This window comes from Myxine glutinosa, chromosome 5, assembly GCF_964187855.1.
Source record: "Myxine glutinosa chromosome 5, kmMyxGlut1.1, whole genome shotgun sequence".
NCBI lineage: Eukaryota > Metazoa > Chordata > Myxini > Myxiniformes > Myxinidae > Myxine > Myxine glutinosa.
In genome coordinates this window covers 23,048,246-23,067,897 of record NC_136265.1, presented here as the reverse complement: position 1 = coordinate 23,067,897, position 19,652 = coordinate 23,048,246, and positions in this window count along the sequence as shown.

Sequence of the window (19,652 nt, the reverse complement as noted above, 5' to 3'; positions counted from 1 at the left end):
CCACACCTTCATTCTCGGTTGGTACTTCACCCGCCGAGCTCTCCTCGCACCTTTCACCCTTATGTCACAGACAACCACCTTTCACCAAGTGGTGCTGTGAAACAGCTTCCTCCCCCGGGATCACCTTTGTGTCCCGGAGGTGCCCCCTATCTCGCCTACGCACCATCAGGTAGTCAACGGTTGTCGTCGACCCACCTGACGTGTATGTAACAAGCTTTTTATCCTCTTTCTGGAACTGAGTATTACAAATCAACAAATCAGCTCCATCAGCAAACTCCAAAATCCGTTCACCTTCTCCATTTCTCACACCATATCCGTAACCCCCATGAACTCCATCAAAACCATCCATACTCCTTCCCACATGTCCATTTAGGTCTCCTCCTACCACAACAACTTCCTAATCTTTCACGTTTTCCATCAGCTTCTCTATCGCACACCAGAACTTGTCCTTCTCTTCATCGCTTCGACCAACCGGCGGAGCATATCCCGATATGACGTTCACCAAGAGCTTTCCAATCATCATTTTCACCATCATCAACCTATCACTCACTCTAGTCACACTCACCACACTGTCTACAAACTCCTCAGAAAACAGGACACCAACACCATTCATGCCCTCCGGGCACCCTTGCCACATAAACTTGTATTTCTGTCCCTGCCTACCCTTCACCATTCTCACACCACTTCCCTTCCATCTCGTCTCTTGCACACAACATATGTCCACTCTTCTTCTGACCAATACTTCCACCATTTCTCCTGATCTCCCTGTCATTGTCCCTACATTCCATGTCCCAAACATCAGAAACCGATCTCCACTTCTGGCTGTACCCTGCCCATATGTAGTTGTAATTGTCATGGTTCTCTTTTTGAGGCAATGTTTTTATGGCCGGATGCCCTCCCTGACGCCAACCCTCTTAGTCGTCTGTTACGACACGCAGGGATACGGTGTACCTATTTTATAATCCAGGGTACACACTGGGAAACGTTTAAAACATGGAAATTCTGGGGGGTGGGGGGCGGCGTCAGCATCACGGCTGCGGTTTAAACATATTTAAATAATATTTAAACAAAACCATGAAAAACAATCTGGGAAAAGTCTCTAAGTGAGAACGTGGATTTGAGAAAGCAGGAGCAGAGGTGGAAGAAAACGAGATATAGGAGGCGGGGCACAAGTCGAGACGAGGAGGAGAACGAACAAGCACGTGTCCGGGAGGAGAGAAATAATTAATATAGATTTTTTTTTGTTTGTTTGTTTATTTGTTTGTTCTGTTTTCAAAACGCTGGACAAAGGGCAAGATGTTCGTGAGAGGTCGGGGGGAGAAAATAAAATCAAAGAAACAAGCAAATACTATGAAGGAAAGAAACCATATTCACAAAACACTGACGGGGGGACGGGGGGAGAACAGGCCGCACGAGGCGCACAGGGCAAGAAACGAACGGGAAACCACTCAAACTTTGATGCCGTGGAGAGATCGAAGCAAGCCTCGTCGCTCGAGGGACCGGAAGTGCTCGGGGTTAACAAGGAGAGATGCAGAAAATAGGGCAAAATGGAGAAGATTGTCATGGGGACCGCAAGGCTAACCCCCGCTCTAGCAGGGAAAATGGCCTTAAAATGCATGTTGTTGTTGTTGTTGTTGTTGTAGAATTGGAGCATTTGGAAGGTAGAAAATAAGAGAGAGAATGGGGCTGAGTAGAGACCGAGGGAAAGTTAAGGGGACGTGGTGGACGTGCGGGACGTGGTGGACGTGGTGGACATGCGGGACGTGGTGGACGTGGTGGACGTGCGGGGTAAAAGTGTGGGAGTGTAATAATGTTGACATCTTACATCGTTCACATGTAAACACATCCAGCATTACTACAAGTCCGGCAATGGATATTGAGGTTAAATAGAGGCCTTACCGTGTCTCCTGGGAGTCCGATTGGTTCTGGGTAACCCTGGATAAGACAAGGAAGTAAAGGTATAAACATAATAATAATAATAATAATAATAATAATAATAATAATACATTTATTTTATATAGCGCTTTTCAAGAAGCCCAAAGACGCTTTGACAGAGAACAAAAAACAAGTGCGAAAAGACAAAAATCAAAAGGTAAATAATCAAAGCAAAAGGAAGGCAAAGGAGAAGAGATAGTCAGGGGTTAAATGCTGTGGGTTAAATGTTGAATGCAGTGTTGAGAACAGGTGGGTCATGAGTGATGTTTTGAATGTGGTGAGTGAGGAGGAGTCTCTGATGGTGTGAGGTAGTGAGTTCCAGAGGGTGGGAGCAGCGATGGAGAAGGCCCTGCCCCCCAGGATCTGAATTTGGTCCGGCTGGGGGGGGGGGGGGGGTCAGGAGGTTGGTACCAGCAGCGCGGAGGCTGTGGGTGGGAGTGTGTCTGGAGAGGAGGTCAGTCAGGTAGGATGGGGCCAGGTTATGGAGGGCTTTGTAGGTCAAGAGGAGGATTTTGTACTGGATTCTCTGGGGGATGGGGAGCCAGTGAAGCTTATGAAGGACGTGGGTGATGTGGTCACGGGTCCGGGAATGGGTGAGTAGACGGGCAGCGGAGTTCTGAATGTATTGGAGTTTATTGGTGATTATTGAGGGTGAACCATAGAGGAGGCTGTTGCAGTAGTCCAGACGGGAGGTGATGAAGGCGTGGATGAGGGTTTCTGCAGCCGTGGAGGAAAGGGATGGACGAAGACGGGCGATGTTTTTCAGGTGAAAGCAGGCTGTCTTTGTGATCTGTTTCGTGTATTTGTCGAAGGAGAGGGTTTGGTCAAAGATGATGTCAAGATTCCGGATGTGAGGGGAGGTGGATACTGGGAAACCGTTGATGTTGAGGGCAAAGTTGTGGGTGGATTTGGTGAGCGTTTTTGGGCCAATGATGATTATTTCAGATTTATCATAGTTAAGTTTGAGGAAGTTGATTTGAAGCCAGGATTTTATTTCAGTGATGCAGTTTGTCAGGATAGAGTGGGTGGCGGTGGAGATGGACTTGGTGGAGATGAAGAGCTGGATGTCATCGGCGAAGCAGTGGAATTGGAGACCATGACGGCGGATTAAGTGACCAAGGGGGGACAGGTACAGGATGAAGAGGAGAGGGCCAAGAACTGAACCTTGGGGGACACCTTGGGGGTGGGGAGCATTGGGGGATTTGCAGTTATTGATGGAGATGAAGTGGCGTCTGTCAGAGAGGTATGATTTGATCCAAGAGAGGGCAGTGCCGGTAATGTTAAAGGTGGTTTCAAGTCGGGTGAGGAGGATGGTGTGATTGATGGTGTCAAAGGCGGCGCTGAGGTCGAGGAGGATGAGAATGTTGAGGTTGCCGGTGTCAGAGGAGAGGAGAAGGTCGTTGGTGATTTTGAGGAGAGCAGTTTCAGAACTGTGGTTGGAGCAGAATCCGGATTGCAATGTTTCATACAGGTTATTGGCAGAGAGGTGAAGTTTGAGTTGAGTGGCTACAGTGCGTTCCAAAACTTTTGACAGAAAGGGCAGGTTGGAGATGGGTCTGAAGTTGTTTAGGGTGTCAGGGTTTAGTCCAGGTTTTTTCAGAATTGGGGTAACAGCAGCAATTTTGAGGGATGGTGGGACGATGCCTGTAGACAGGGAGGAGTTTATTGTTGCAGTGATAAGTGGAGAGAGAGCAGGAAGGGAGGCCTTGACAAAGCTGGAGGGGATGGGGTCAAGAGTGCAGGTGGCAGTTTTCATTTATATGAGGAGTGCAGAGAGGTCAGTAGGAGAGACTGGGGAGAACTGAAACAGGGGTTGGCAGGATAAGGGGGGGGAGGTGGTTTGAGGGGGAGCGGGTGCGGTGGTGGTTAAGCTGTTGTAGATGTTGTCAATTTTGCTTTGGAAGAATGAAAGGAAGGAGATGCAGTTGTCTACTGTGAATGACTGGGTGGTGGTGTTCAGGGGGCTAAGGAGTTTGTTTATTGTAGAGAAGAGTGCTTTTGGGTTTCCGGAGCCAAAGTGGATAATTTGAGAGTAGTAGGCGAAGCGGGCGCGGGAGAGGGCATCTTTGTCGTGCTGTAGGTGGTCCTTGTCGGCTTGGGAGTGAATTGTGAGACCTGTTTTATTGCGGAGTCTTTCAAGTTGGCGAGCACGAGTTTTCATCAGGCGGAGTTCAGGGGTAAACCAGGGAGCAGAATGGGTGAAAGAAACTGATTTGGTTTTTATAGGCACAAGCTGGTCAAGGCAGGAGGAGAGAGTGTGGTTGTAGTAGTCAGTGAGGTCAGAAGGGATGTGGAGGTCAACGAAGGGAGAAGTGGACATTTTTTCAGAGAGGGTGGAGGAGAATGAGGTCGGTGAAAGAGCGTTTAGCTTACGGAAGTTGATAGTGCGATAATGCCTTGGTGCTGGGGTAGGGATGTTGATGGTCATAGTGATGGCTAAGTGGTCAGAGAGGGTGAGGTCGGAGCCAGAGAGATGGTGCAAAATTAATCCAGTAGAGCAGACAAGGTCCAGAATGTGCCCACGGTTATGGGTAGGAAAGTTGACATGTTGAGTGAGGTTAAAGCAGGTGAGTAAATCAGTGAAGTCAGTGGTTATTGTGGAGTCAGTGGAGGGCATGTGGATATTGAAATCACCGAGGAGGAGGATTGAGGGGGAGAGGGAACAGAGCTGGGTCAGAAAGTAGAAGTCATACAGGAATGATGGGTGTGGTTTGGGAGGGCGGTAGACGACAGCCATGACTGACTGCGTGTGACCAGAGAGTTTAAAAGCCAGGTGTTCAAATGATGGAGCAGATTAGATGGAGATGAGGCTGGTCTTGATGTCCTGTCGGTGTATTACGGCAATTCCACCACCTCGGCCCTCCGAGCGTGGTTTATTGATGTATGAATATCCATTGGGTGTGGTGAGGTTGAGTGAGAAGTAGTCCAGAGGTTGTTGCCAGGTTTCAGTGAGACAGAGAAAGTCCAGTTTATTATCCAGAATGCAGTCGTTCAGGATGAGGCTTTTGTTGTTGAGGGACCGGGTATTGAACAGGGTGAGCTTCATGTTTGTTTGTACGGTGGGGATGAACTCAGGTGATTTAGCCAGGGTTTGCAGACAGGAGGTGCGATCGTGTGCGTTGCTGTGACCAGGTGTGCTGGGACGATGAGTGGGAGTGCGCTGAGCCGACCAGAGTACGGGAATGAAGTGACCTGTTTGTAAGTAAACAAACTTACGACCAGAGCCTCTATGAATGTATCTGGGTCGTCGCAGGAGTCCGTGGTATTTTATTTTCAGAGATGCATGATGGGGTGGAGTAAGTGTTGAGCAGAAGTAGCCTTGCAGCGGAGTACCTTAGAGCCATGTCAGGCAGGAGCAAAGGGGACGAGAACAAGGCCAAGGTCGAGGAGGACGAGTAGGCCTTGCCAGTGGAAGCGGCGAGCAAGACAGTAAAGGCCGAAGCGGCAGACGAGGTGCAGGACAGTTCGGGAGCGGGCCTGGGGCAACGGTGGAAGAGCCGGGCAGGCGAAGTCAGGAGCAGAGCCGGGACCGAGCAGGGAGCAGATCCAACGGCCAAAAAGTCGCCACGACCACCAGAAAAGCAGACTATGTTCAGTGACCCAGTCGGAGAAGCGGCGAACAAGTAACGCCAGCGTCCTCTCCAGACCGGACCGGAAGCGGATTAAACAAACACATTAGTTTCTCACTTAAAGTTATCAATAAAGTGAGGAAAACGGTTTTAGCAATATGTCATACTAAATCCGATACCTGTTCTGCACCTGGGGAAATCTAAGTATTGGGGGGGGGGGGGGGGGGGGGAGGGGATCAGGTGGAGAGAGGGGCAGGAAGGGGGGAGGTGTCGATTTTTTTTTAATGCCGTGAACAAACTGTGATGTCATATCCTTTTTCTGGGCTCTGCCACTTATTTGGCGCACTGAATTGAAAATATAGAGGATGACCATTGCCATTCACACCACACACGTGGAGATGTAGCTACCGGGCGCCATCTTGGTTGGCACTCGATGCTGGGCGATGATTTCCGTCAGGTGTTTGCATGTAATTCAGAGTGAAAAGCGATTGAGTTTTTTCACCTTTTGTGAGATCGTTTTTCAATGGGAAACCTATCACAGTTACGACAACGCTTTCCTTTATCCTTTCCTTTTCACAACAAAAAAAATTCGAGAACAAATATTGTTAATTTGGGAGCGTGAAGAACTCGGTGTAGTAGGTTCAGGAATCTCCTTCAATCAAGTGGGTTATTAAAGACAATACCAAGCTCTCACAGAGCACACCGCCATCATGACCAGCTGCCATCAACCACTGAGGCCACGCCCCCAAGACGTCACTTCGCAGTACGTAGTACCAATCACAACACTCGGGACATTTTCATGAAACTTGCGAAGAGTCTGTCCAAATTATTTCACAACGATTTGTTTTTGGTCAAAATTGAAAACATGAATTTAGCTGTCCTTCTATTTCGTATGAAAATAATGCAAACGAAAGTGATGAAATGTAATGAACTTGATGAAGTCGGCCCAAATGGTTGGCAGAGTGAGCAGCCGGGAGAATGTACATGTAATGTTTGTTTTTGTATGTCACATGATTTTGTCACGATATTCACTCCGGTAGCAGGTATATATTGTTACAGACGCGGCTTTAGATGTTATATTGACCGAGCGGTGGTGTATTTAACCGCGTCCGAACAGTTACTCCCCGATTAAAACCCGATTCCACCCGACGTTGACCAGATCGCCCCACAGATATTCAATCGGGAAATCTCTAAAGCGACCGAAAGAGAATGAAAAAGAAGAAGAAGAAGAATACGGAGGAAGAACAGATTTTATTATACACACACAAGCAATGGATGGAAGAAGCAGTAACACAGCGAATCGTTAACTTACACTACTCATTTTTACTTAGCCCCAAGACAACGAGTAGGACAGGACGTTCACACTTACACAGGGGATATTGCAGGCAGGTAGGGCTTGAGATGGATTGCTTGAGAGGGAGGCAAGGTCGGGAGGCCGCAGCTCACAATTCCTCGCGGTTTTGGCGGGAAACCCTCCGTCGTGTATCCACTGCGGTAGACGTCACGCGCTGGTTCGGCACACCTGCTCCTCTTCTTGGGGTGGGGCCGTCTCCCTCCTTTCAGCGCGTCTCTCCAAAGCTGGTTTCCTTGCCGAGTACCTCTCCTCTTTGGCTTGGAGCGTTTCGCATCTCACCTCTTGGTGCAGCCTCTTTGCTCATCTCCCAAGGCCTCTCCAAGTCATCTCTTAAAGCAGTCCCTTAGTCGCTTTTATCACCTCGGGCGAAATCAAGCCGCCGGCTCCGAGGGCACGCCTACCGGGTCGCTCACCGCGGTGTTGATTGGCTGTTAGGGCTGGTTCACTCCTTCCCTCTTATGACGAGGTGGAGACACGCCTTTCTTCCCCAAACCTACCTCGTGGCCAATGGTGGTTTGAAGAAAACCGCCCAAATTGCGGAAGGCAATTGGAAGGGAGGTTTTGGGGAAATTGGAAGGGCCTACGCTTATTTTGTTTGATACAATGCAAAGTCAATCTAGTGGGAAAACACATATTTAGCCTACATGGAATAAGGAAATACACTATTTAAAAGATATATCGTGACCTGCGTGTAAGTTTCATGGAATTAACTAGGAGGCCGACTGCGACCATTATTTACATTAACAGGGTGTTACCGTACTTTTGTAACGTTCACATTGTAACGTTTTCACATTCGTTACACTTCCTCCAAAATTGTTACACTTCTCAAAAACCGTTACACTTCTCAAATTCGTTACACACTTCTCAAAATCGTTACACTGCACCCTCCTTTCTTCAGGCCCGTCCTCGGGCCTATTAAACTTTAACTTAGTGTGACACGTAGGTGTAATTCCCTCTACAATTAACCTGACCCTGAGTGTGACAATTTTAAAACACAAATAAGTATGTCCCCCTATTGCATTGCACCCTGTCTAACAGACTCAAGCCCACAGCTAACCGAATTACGGAATTATTCTCAAACTATACATTTACGGTGGGGAGCATTATTTACAATGACGTGATTTCTTATTTACAACGCAACCCAGGACCTGTGTTTTTTTTTTTTTTTTTTTAGGGAACAAGAGAAAGAAATTCCTGTTGGGAGGGAGGAGACAGCACGCATTGCATCGATGCACCAGTACCAGTACCACCAAAGCACCCAAAAGCACCATCCGGTGCGCAGTCACCATGGTTCATAATAAACACAACAAAACAACTGGTGGTGGTCTTCTCTTTCTCTGCTGGGCCGATGTTCTTCCCGACGTCTTCTGGCTTCATGCGGCCTAGTTGGAAATAATAAAAAGCACAACTTGTGTCCATTTTTATTTAGGGCCTCAGGGGCCAACTAAGGGTGGTCCACCTGTTTGGCATAGGTGCCACCTTACCGAGGTCCGCAAGCAAGATTCCCTGGCCACTATGGCCGGTCTCCAACAGAGGTGCCCTGCCCCAGAACCTGGGGTCCATCAAGTGGTACTTGGCCGCAGAACAGCGGTCCATACAGTGGTACATCAACGCAATGCATGCTGGTTCTGGGAATCTCGGGCGCACAATGGCCACCTCACGCACGCTCCCATCGGCACGCAATGGCGCACAGGTCATGTGGGAGACAAAAGAAAGACAATTGAGCGAGGGGTAAGGTCACAAGGGTACACGTCAATAAGGCAATGCAAGGTGAAATGCGTACGGAGGGCGAAGTGAGAAAGCTCGTCCCTACCGTACGTCACCCCCCTGTCACCTACCCTACCCTTACCCCATATGTACAAAAATCTACCCATTTACAAATTCGTCACTACTGTCACGTCTTCCCCATATTTCCCCTATACCAAATTCGTCTCCACAATCCCTCTACTTCAAAATTTGCCATCACCAATTCATCATCAATCCTCATAAGGAGGGAGAGATGGAATTACGCACAATGTCACACCCACGTCATGATGCGTCTCACAATCCAAACATTTGCACCATAAAAAATAATCAAAACATGGCATGGTGTGGAGTACCTGTCACCTCAGGTGAGTGGATGCAGATGGTGCGAGGAGATCCTTCATCCTAACTATCCTCTAAATGACTTTAACCCACTTTACACTACCCGGGGTCTCTCCCTGCCAATCCATTGGCCAACTTACACTATGGGTTCTAATAACCAATTCCCATTGACCAAACTGTGGTGCTTCTCCATTTGGGGTCTCACTCCCCCGATTCATCTCCCGGTGCTCTAGCACAATTTCTGGGCTGCGACGTGTACCTCTCCCAACAGGTCTACCCACCTGCACACCTCCACCACTGTAGTTGCCACCCGAGCTTACCTAGCTCCTCACCCTAACCTAACTAACTGGGGACAGCCCCTCTCCTGGCTCTGTCACCCCATGGTGCCCTCTGGCACTGGGCTACCCGGGTCCGTCCTCCGGATCCTCGGGCCCCATCCACAACAACTACTACCGGCTCCCAGAGCCCACCTGCGGCCTCACCTGGCCGACATCCTCACAGTGGTGGAGTGCCCAAACCAACTACACACACTAACAGGCTACACGCCCAGCCATTTCCACAACACTAATGCACCCATCCAAATACCATTCTGTCACCCGCACCACAGATGCCAATATCCAACCACAATTTACCTGTACCCTCTACCTAACACTTAAACTACCCGCCCCGGGTATCCGTGATGGGGGTCCACTCTTCCCCCATTCACACCTTCGCACCATCCACTCCACTCCACAATTTCCACCACACTCACTCCACGACCATCCATTCCAATCCTCCAGACCATTTATTCCATACACCTGTCTTTCATTCACCTGTCGTTGCACACCTGTGCAATCCTACCTGGTGCCACCTGCACCCTCCTTTCTTCCTGGACCATTTGGTCAACACAACACGCAATCACCACTACTCCCTCATACACTGCTCCACACACCTGTTCAGTTGCACACCTGTGCAATCACACCTGTTCCATTCTCACCTGTTCAATCCTCACACACACGGCATCATCTCAGCTAACTACTCCCCTCTGAAACTTGCGCTTCCCAGTCGCCCCTTTAAACTATTGCGCTCCCTCGTCATTATCATCCATACTAATCTACCTGCGTCCCCACTACAGGTATCAGTCACTAACTAAACTTAACGTTACCTAATGTCATCTTCGCTAGATCCCTACAATTATCCAAGCCCTCCCTGGCTCGGTTGTCATAGCCACCCCATAAACTATTGCGCATTTGCCCCACGTCTGTGAGGGATGGTGGATTTGCCATCCCACCACATCGGGGGTCTTTCACTATCAATTTTGTTCGTCCAGATTCCAACCAATTCAAAAATTTTCCATTTACCGCCAATTCTACTCACTTTTCTAAATTTCGTATTAAATCACTATCACTATCACCATCACCCGTCTACTTATTACATCCTCTCGGTGCGCCAATTCACGTCTACAGCCCGGCTTCGAGTTCGTACAGCCGAGCAATGAACGCGGATTCTTTTGTGCCGGCGGCTGGATGCGTCCCGCATTCGGGGCAGGGGCGGGGCTTACCCGGGCCGAGATCCCACGCACCACCTCGGCGTGGAGCCATCCAATGTCCCGATCTCGACCTGCCGGCACGTCTCAACAAAACGTGGTCGCCATAACGACCCTTCCTAACCAGCTGCCCGCTCCGCCTAGTGGAGCCCGGACGCGGCCGTTCCAAGCGAGGCACAGCGTGGATCGCGTACGGCGGTTCTTTCGAAACCGCCGTGCTTCGGATCCCCGCTGGTCCTCGCGGCACGCTAAGCTGCCCGACGCGCACCGAGGGCCTGATTCGGCTATAAGTCGTTCTAACCTCTAGCCTGGTTACCGTCGACGCTTCACCTGGATTCTTACAAGCATACGCTACCCCTTTCTTGCTCATACATGCAGCTGTTCCCATTCTCCTCGTACCTTTCCTTACACACCTCGGTACACTCATTCCGCTCGCCGACTTGGTCACACACCTGACCACCGAACACTTTGGCACACATTCGTTGGTCGCACACCTCACCAACACACCTCTTCGCGCCCCCTCCTCGGTCACTTCCTCTGTGACAATCACAGGTGTGCTCTCATTCGCACACCCAACCACGTGCCTCACTACCAACTCAAATGTGCCTTCCCACACACGCTCTACCATTCCAGGTGTGCATCCTTCCATTCCAGGTGTACATCCTCGCTCACCTGTCGTAACCAACTCACGCTCCGTTTCTCTCTCACTACTCTCACCTCCATTCTTGACCGCGCACTCACCCTTACTCTCGACAGCACACTCTTTCCTCATGCACCCGTCCGTTACACACCTTTCTCGCGCATCCTCTCGTGCACACTTTTTCGTTACTTCCTCCGTAACACTCACCACACCGCGCTTCCCTGTGCTCCCTCGCACACGCGCTACGACTGGCTCACTCCTGACGGCACACTCACTCCTTGGCGTGCACTTTTTCCTCACACACCCCATGGTCGGACATTCTCGCACACCTCTTTTTTCGCACACCAGACCTATCGCACACTTCACCAACGGCCTTTCACGAACACCCGGGTCTACACCACCCCCCAAGCCGACTGAATCTCCCCTCACATCATATACATTGCCACTCACCTCCGTACTTCGTCGTCGCACCTCCTCTGCCACCTGCAAACTTTTTATTTGGTTAGTGAGCACCTCATCATGATTTGAACACAGACCTTGTACATATTCCATGACTTCCTCCTTTATCTCCCTTTTAGTTTCCCTCCGTCTCTTCTTAATTTCACTCACCCCCTCTTCCACCTCCTCTAATTTTTCCTTTACCTCCTTCATCTCCCGGTGCGCCCCCTCTATCTCTTCCTCTAACGCCACCTTAACCGTTTCGATGTGCGTCCTCACCTCTCGGTCCTTCGTCTCCATCACTTCTGTCACCTCCTCCAACTTCTTCGTCAACCCCTCATGTACCATCTGACATTCCTTTTGTGTTGCTATTAATTCGTTTTTAATGTCCTTTTGTGTCGCTTTTAAACCCCCGATGATTGCAGTGTTCTTTTCCACTTGGTCTGCTAGTTCCCTTTGTCCGACTGTCAGCTGTTCTACTCCCTTCGTCAGATCTTCTATTCCCCCTTGTAACTTAGCCGTATTATTTCTCACCTCTTTCTCCATACGCTTCTCCCCTCGCTTTACCTCCTCGCGTAGCCCCGAAACCTCCTCACTTACCCCTCGTCGTATTTCCTCCATCTCTTTTGTAGATGCCACCCTCATCTGTCCCAATTCATCCCTCTTTGCATCCAGTTTGGTTTCTACCCCGATTTTCACCTCCTCTATCTGCTCTCCCATTTGTTTGATTTCCCTGGCAGATTGTTCCCCTATTTCCCGCAATTTGTCCTCCATCCTATTTTCTAACCCCTTTAACCCATTTTTCACCCCCTCTAACTGATTCTCCTGGGCAGCCATTCTGTTTTCCACCCCCGTTAACCCATTCTTTACCTCTTTTATCCCGTTGTCTAACCCCTCAAAATTTTTGTCTACCTTCTCACCGGTACCCCTCGCTTCGTCCCTCATTACCCCCATTTGGCCCTCCAATCGCTCACTATCAGCCCTCGCTCCGTCCCTCATTACCCCCATTTGGCCCTCCAATCGCTCACTATCAGCCCTCGCTCCATCCCTCATTACCCCCATCTGGTTTCCCATTACCCCCAATTGGTTTCCCATTACCCCCATTTGGTTTCCCATTTCTCTTCGCTCTCGGGTGGACTTATCATTTTGGGCATCCATTTTTGCCATCATTTGGATCATAAAGACTCGCATGTACTCTGGCATCTCTGGCTCGGCTGCCGCGACCATGGGCGTGGCTAAATTTGGTGCCGCTGTAACCACGTGCGCGAGAGCGCCATTTTGTGCACCTGATACCCCCTCAACCGCCTCCTCATTGCTCCCCTCCATTTGATCCTGGGTTACTCCTAACCCCTCTATCTCTCCCCCACCGACATCCGATCGCCTTGATTGTCCATGGCGCGATCTCAAAATTCGGGTTTTATATTTTCGTAAAACAAAATCAAATTTCGCCGTTATAATTTCGAGCGCGTGAAACGCGCTCCGGATCGAATTCTACTTCCCAACACCAATTGTTACCCTAATGGTACAATTGGTGTTCCAAAATTTGGGCCTAACAAATTTAGTCCCAGGTCCGAATCCAACTCCTCGACACCAAATGTTACGGACGCGGCTTTAGATGTTATATTGACCGAGCGGTGGTGTATTTAACCGCGTCCGAACAGTTACTCCCCGATTAAAACCCGATTCCACCCGACGTTGACCAGATCGCCCCACAGATATTCAATCGGGAAATCTCTAAAGCGACCGAAAGAGAATGAAAAAGAAGAAGAAGAAGAATACGGAGGAAGAACAGATTTTATTATACACACACAAGCAATGGATGGAAGAAGCAGTAACACAGCGAATCGTTAACTTACACTACTCATTTTTACTTAGCCCCAAGACAACGAGTAGGACAGGATGTTCACACTTACACAGGCGATATTGCAGGCAGGTAGGGCTTGAGATGGATTGCTTGAGAGGGAGGCAAGGTCGGGAGGCCGCAGCTCACAATTCCTCGCGGTTTTGGCGGGAAACCCTCCGTCGTGTATCCACTGCGGTAGACGTCACGCGCTGGTTCGGCACACCTGCTCCTCTTCTTGGGGTGGGGCCGTCTCCCTCCTTTCAGCGCGTCTCTCCAAAGCTGGTTTCCTTGCCGAGTACCTCTCCTCTTTGGCTTGGAGCGTTTCGCATCTCACCTCTTGGTGCAGCCTCTTTGCTCATCTCCCAAGGCCTCTCCAAGTCATCTCTTAAAGCAGTCCCTTACAGTCGCTTTTATCACCTCGGGCGAAATCAAGCCGCCGGCTCCGAGGGCACGCCTACCGGGTCGCTCACCGCGGTGTTGATTGGCTGTTAGGGCTGGTTCACTCCTTCCCTCTTATGACGAGGTGGAGACACGCCTTTCTTCCCCAAACCTACCTCGTGGCCAATGGTGGTTTGAAGAAAACCGCCCAAATTGCGGAAGGCAATTGGAAGGGAGGTTTTGGGGAAATTGGAAGGGCCTACGCTTATTTTGTTTGATACAATGCAAAGTCAATCTAGTGGGAAAACACATATTTAGCCTACATGGAATAAGGAAATACACTATTTAAAAGATATATCGTGACCTGCGTGTAAGTTTCATGGAATTAACTAGGAGGCCGACTGCGACCATTATTTACATTAACAGGGTGTTACCGTACTTTTGTAACGTTCACATTGTAACGTTTTCACATTCGTTACACTTCCTCCAAAATTGTTACACTTCTCAAAAACCGTTACACTTCTCAAATTCGTTACAATATTAAATCATCGAAGTAACCGGTGTGCGTATATGTGTGTGTATGTACTTCTGTAGCACTATGGACTATGAATTAAACGTCTTTGAAACAGCTGTGAAACGTCTTTCCACAACCCTTCCGTAACCGATTGGAGCACTTTATTTAAGCACAAAATGTCATTTTAACAGTTGTCTCGCTTTGAAAATCTGGGACACGTTCAAAATAAACGAGATCCGCGAAGCGAATCGGTCGAGTCGTGCTAAACAAGATGGGGACAAGTCGGCTACACTTTTCACGGAGTATGAGCGTTCCATATATTAGTGTAGGCTGTTATGTCATTTCGTGTTTTTTTTTTGGTTAAAAGCAAAATTCCACTTGATTCCTTGTCTTTGGGGTGTCACATGTTCGAAAAAATAGGTTGTTAATTTTTTAAGCGGATTAAGGGTGTCAAATCCAAGATGGCCGCCAAAATATATAAATTCCATTAAAACTGGTATTCTGAACACAGTATGAGGTCCAAATTAATGATAATACCCATAATTTCAATACCAAGGAGTTCAAAAACAATTAATTTAAATATGGCAGTCAAATTCAAAATGGTGGAAAAATCCAAGATGGCCGCCACTTCTTAAATAACCACAGTACAAAAACTTAATGTTCTTGATAACACAAATTGTGAATGATGAAATAGGTCCATTTTGGTGGTAATGCCCACATAAGTAATGCTAGGCCGTTGGGGAAACATGTTACTGATTCGTTGAAATCGGTGGATGCCAGCCATAGTGAGAAATAGTGAGAAAATCCAATATGGCTACCACTGTTTTACACAAAGGTCCACATTGCTATAACAATGATAGCGTAATGTAATTTCCTGTTTGACCATATTTAAATATTCCTGTCTCTCACAATCATCCGTTTTACCTTACAAGTCCTCGTGTTCATCTCCCACAATGTTCTGAGCTGATTGTTCATTGTTGCTACAGCCGTAATTCAAACAGCGACAGACCTCTGTGCATGGGAGTTTATTGCTGCGGCAACTACAGGAGTTTCCTTTGCATCCTGATTTGCAGCCACATTTTACCAGCTTAGTCACGGCCTCTGGTGCTGGAGGGTCAAACACATCACCAGAAGAAATCTATTTTCCTCTGACTTCCATCCGTAGTCAGTGGGAGAAGGAAGGGACGGTTGACTTTCGCATGCCTGCATCCATATCATTGCAATATAATGTGCTCGCAGAATGTGTGGTGTCAATGATCCAGAGGTTGGAGGCAGACTCTCTCCCTCGGCCTGTCGATTTGAGTACAAGAACCATCGTAGTGCATTTACTTTGGTGTGTGTTTTGGATCTGTACAACAAGCAAACGAACCTTTCCAGTTGGTCAATTGCGTTTGGAGAGGGTGTAGCAGCAGATTTGCCAAGTGAAGCAAGTGAATCCAGTATCATATCATCGCAGGACATGAACACCTTCATACACCAGTCCTTTGTCCTGCCGGCGAACCTGCCACACATATCTGATCCTGTGAAAGAATGAAACCCGAGAATAGCTGAGGCGCGGTTAACTCCTAACTTTTCAAAGATAGGTTTGACTGCAATTTTCCTATTCAGTTTTCCTTTTCCGGTAATGAAATATGTCTCAGCAGGTAGCTGTGGATACATGTGGATCATCAGCAAGAAGACATCGGTATCTGGAGAGTCTATTACAAGTTCTACATCGCCGTTAACTGTTAGGGCATGGAGCAAGAGTAACGTATCCGCTTCTTCATGACAGTGTTTTACCAATTCATCAGGCACACTTACATTGCCTTTTGTCTCAGTGCCGAAGGTTACCATGAACTTCTTCAATTTGTTGGCAGAGCTGTTGCTGTGATCCAGAGTCTTTGCAGCTAAATACTCTACAAGTTCTGCCTTGGTTTTGACACTTGAAAGGAAGTCCTTCAAGGAAATATTCTGGATCAGTGTACTATTTTGGATGTGATAGTAGGTCGAGTTTCCCTTTGTTCTCTTTTTTCTCATTTGCTCTTTCAGAGAACTTTCGACGTATCTGTCAAATACCAGTCTTACCTCGTCGTAGTTAGCTGCAATCCTGATAAGCTTTTCAAGAAATGACATGGCAAAATCACTGCATGTTTTCATTTTGTCTGTCTTGGAGATGGAGTTAACGAGGGCCATGCCATCTATGACTACAACTTTAAATTTCTCAGACATGTCGGACATGTCAGTTGAAGCTTCTTGCTCAGGCTGCGCTTCTTGTACTTCAGGCGCCTCGGCTTGGGGTGGTACTTCAGTTTGGGAGTTTTCACTCAATACTTGGTCGCCAGAAACACTCGGTATGGCATTAGCTGGATTGCTTGTGGCTTCTGTTGGGCTAGGTTGCTCCTTGGTAACTAGCGCTTCAAGATGATGAAGGACCTTAGCCTTGTCATATGCTAGGAGAAGTGACCCATCCGAAGCGAAAAGGGCACGTGGAACAATTCCAAATTCATACTTCCCAATACAGTCCTTTAAATCAAGGTCTGGATGGCTTCTTGATGCTACTATAAACCTCTGTAGGAGTCCTCGTTCTTCTTTGACTTTAATGAGTTTGTCACCTGCTTTCACTTTCTTCACTGTGTTGGCACTTTTGAAAGTGCCTATGTTCTTTCTCTTCATTGGATCCCACACTGAAAGTTTTCCTTCTGTAAGGCGTTCTTTGACAAATGTCTGGAACAACTGTTGTCCGATGGCATCGCGGTCTACTATGTCCTTTGTTACCTTTTCATCAATTACTTTCTTGGTAAGAAGGTTACACAGGTCACTCTCATCGGTTACGAATGGGTCTCCATGAACAACAAATACCTCTGTCAATCTAGCGGAATTTCTCATTACTCGGGTGGACTTTCCCCCTGTGATCTCGTGGTGTTGGTCTCTGGTATCAGCACCTTCCATGCCATATTCTCTTTGAAACTCCTCTACTAGATTAGACAAGTTAGGTGCAATCAGGAAGAAACGGTCTAGAGCTCTCTCAATTTGGGTTATTCCAGTAATGCCTCCAATGACCTTGAGTTTGCGGTTCTCCTGCTCAATTCCGTCATCTGGACCTATTGAAGTGAATGCAGCAATCCCCTTCGTCACACAGAAATTTCCTTTCAGGAGTTCTGCCCAGACATCTGGAAAAACTTGTTCTGTTTGCTGCATTGTTGACAGGTACAAAGGGAGCAAACGTGCGTAGTTCAGGTGGTCATGAGCAAAGAAGTACTTGATAAGAGCTTCAGTAAGATAAGCTTGATAAGAGCTTGATATTTTGAATTTGACTGCCATATTGAAATTAATTGTTTTTGAACTCCTTGGTATTGAAATTATGGGTATTATCATTAATTTGGACCTCATACTGTGTTCAGAATACCAGTTTTTATGGAATTTATATATTTTGGCGGCCATCTTGGATTTGACACCCTTAATCCGTTTAAAAAAATTAACAACCTATTTTTTCGAACATGTGACACCCCAAAGACAAGGAATCAAGTGGAATTTTGCTTTTAACAAAAAAAAAAACACGACAGCCATTTTTAAGACATAGCAGCCTACACTATATCTTGAATTCAGTGATTTGGCATCCAGGGCGTTCACCTGTATCGTCACTTCCGGGAATAAACCGTCAATTCGGAAATAACCGTCACATTCGGAAATAACCGTCACATTCGGGATGAACCCGTTGCTTGGACGTTTGCTGTGCCGGAATCCCTCGATTTGCGACGCCGCGACCTCGTAAGGACTTCACGGTGGTGACGAGCGGCTGGGATCGTGCTCGAAGTGACGTGTGGCATTTTATTTTCACGAGGCAGTCGCCGGGTTCGGGATTTTGAACGAAATTATATTTGTTAACATAGTGAACCTGACTAAAGCTGTGGAATGTCCATTCTTTTCTATACTTTTTCACATGACACCATATAACGGGGCCTTTCCCACACGTTACATTACAAACACAAATACAATGCATTTGTTCATCGCTCAAGACTTTATTCAAGGTTGAAGGTTCAAGATTGATGTTGCATGTTTTATTTTCAAGAAAGAACCCCTCAGCACATACATAGGGGAGGGGTAGATGCAGACTGGAAATCTGGGACGATTACACCTCACCACCACATAATTTAAAACATCTCACCACCAAGTAATTTAAAACACCTCACCACTACATAATTTAAAACACCTCACCAACACATAATTTAAAACACCTCACCACCACATAATTTAAAACACCTCACCACTACATAATTTAAAACACCTCACCACCACATAATTTTGTCCTGAGACGATTACATTTTGTCCTGAGGGTTTTGCCCCCTCCCCCCCTCCCTCCAAACCACCCCTCTCCCAAACCACCCCCCCTCCGCTTCCACCCCCCCCCCTCTGGTTCCCCCCCCCATTTTATCCCCCCCTATAACCCCCACCCTCCCGCATTTCCCTTTACTGCATGATCTTTACTGCACTTTACTTTACCACATGTGATGATCTTGATATTATGGCAATTTTATTTTATCTTTAAAAATTTTGCTTTAATATATTTACAGTTTTAATTTAATTTACAATTTTATTGTTTACAAGTTTAACTTTTAATTAAATGTAATGATTCTTCCTGATTTTATAAACACGAGTTATAATCCAGCATTGCTTTCAGGATTATTTTGAGCCGTTAATATGCGTTTGATTTTTGAATTTGGTCAGCAACGTCTCCGTTCACGAGAGCGGTGTGATACGGTTTAATTAGCTGTCCAGCTTTGCCCACCCCACTTTAAATATACCCCGCCCACTTTGCATATAAGGGGATGTTGAGATGATTTTATCACTCTTGAGGAAGATTAACTGAGGCGTGTGGCTTTGTCACATGTTGTTAATCAAAACTTGAGTCATTGTTTGTTCAATTAAAGGTTGGAGATCTTACCATAGAGTCATTTGGATTTACTCCCAACCGCAAATCTTTGCTTATATATATATATATATATATTGTTACGGACCGCGGATAGGATGTTGTTTTGCCGAGCGGATGGCGCCGCGGCCCTAACAGTTACCCCGACTAACCCGATTCCTGGACGTTAGCCAAAATCGCGCCACAGATATTCAATATGGAAACCTCTAAAGTCTAAAGTGACCGAATGTAAAGAGGAAGAAGAAGACGTACAGAAGAATAACAGGATTTATTATTTACACACACTAAAGCAAAAGGAGCAGTCAAGGTTATATACAGGGAAAATGGAAAAAGCAGGTGACAGTGAAAATACTAGCTTAACTATACAAGTTTAACTTATTCCCTGGGACAAGACAAACAAAACAAACTCACGTACACAAGAAGGATGGAATGGCAGGAATGAATGCTGGAAGGAGGAATGGGAAG